The sequence below is a fragment of the Nematolebias whitei genome, chromosome 1 (genome assembly GCF_014905685.2).
Source record: "Nematolebias whitei isolate Nwh7 chromosome 1, NemWhi1, whole genome shotgun sequence".
Taxonomy (NCBI): domain Eukaryota; kingdom Metazoa; phylum Chordata; class Actinopteri; order Cyprinodontiformes; family Rivulidae; genus Nematolebias; species Nematolebias whitei.
This window is the reverse complement of record NC_056498.1, coordinates 38966051-38967114: the sequence shown is the minus strand read 5'-3', so window position 1 is coordinate 38967114 and position 1064 is coordinate 38966051. Positions and strand designations below refer to the sequence as shown.

The 1064-nt window shown below is 40.0% G+C and overlaps 1 protein-coding gene across 1 annotated transcript in view; it reads left to right on the top strand.

Moving 5' to 3' along the window:
- tkfc (triokinase/FMN cyclase) overlaps positions 1–1064 on the top strand; it is a 6933-nt gene that overhangs the window by 1005 nt on the left and 4864 nt on the right. The gene's annotated exons all lie outside the window — the stretch shown is intronic.

The window sequence follows — 1064 nt, the reverse complement described above, 5'->3', positions numbered from 1 at the left end:
CATGTACCATTGTGTCTTAGGGGGAAGTAAATTTGACAGTCATCGGCGTAGAAGTGGAAGGGCATGTTGTGTTTCCGGAAAATAGCACCAAGCGGCAGCAGGTATAAAAAGAATAGGAGGGGACCCAGTATGGACCCCTGTGGAACCCCCCATTTAAGCTGTCGCTGCAAAACTAAAATTCTTGATGGAGACACAAAAGGATTTATGTCTGAGTGAGCCCAAAGAATGCAGAAAAGATAGAAATTAAAAAACAAAATGTTTATATTTTGGTGCGGGGGTTCCCAGGACCCCACTGTGGGTCACGAGACTCCAAGTCAGGGGTCCAGAGTTGATCTCCAGCAATCAAACAAGATTTAAAAATAATTTGTACTTGAATATTTTTACTGAAATTGAAACAAAAAATTAAGAAATTGTCAAAAGTGTAAAAAAGTCGAATCCGAGTTTAGGGTGCTTTGTTTTTATCTTCTTGTTCATTTAGTTTTAATAAAGTTCATCTAAGAAGAACAGCGCCCTCTCGTGGCTCAAAACTGCTACAAGAGAAAAAGCCCATTTCTGTTTTTCAGCTTATTCCACCTTTAGATACAAGAAATTAATTTTTGCAGCTTAAACCATAAAAGCAGTTGCGGTGCGTGTTGATGTGTTTCCCTCTGCTGCACTGACCTGAAGGCATCCTGCTCTGGGAGGAGAAATCAAAGGCTCTGCAGAGTAAAGAGGAGCTTCGGCAGTTCTGAGCAGTCAGTATCTTACCTGCAGCAAAATGATCTGAGGAATTCTCCTGGAGTTGAGCCAACAGCTGCTCAGAATAAAATGTCTCAAACTACAAAACGCTCCTCGCGTTTTAATCAAAGTATTTTTCATTTGAGTGAACTGAAAGTTTTACGTCTCAGGGAAAATGTAGATTTAGTTAAAAACAACTAAATGAAGTCAAACCAGAGGAGGAGGAGGAGGAGAGCTGCTGTTTCTCTCACATACTTCAGGTGTTGAAAAGTTTCCCATCATAAAATTATAAAAATATACATTTTGACTGTATTGCTGTTAAATTCCTGTCCTGGGAACCAGGACGT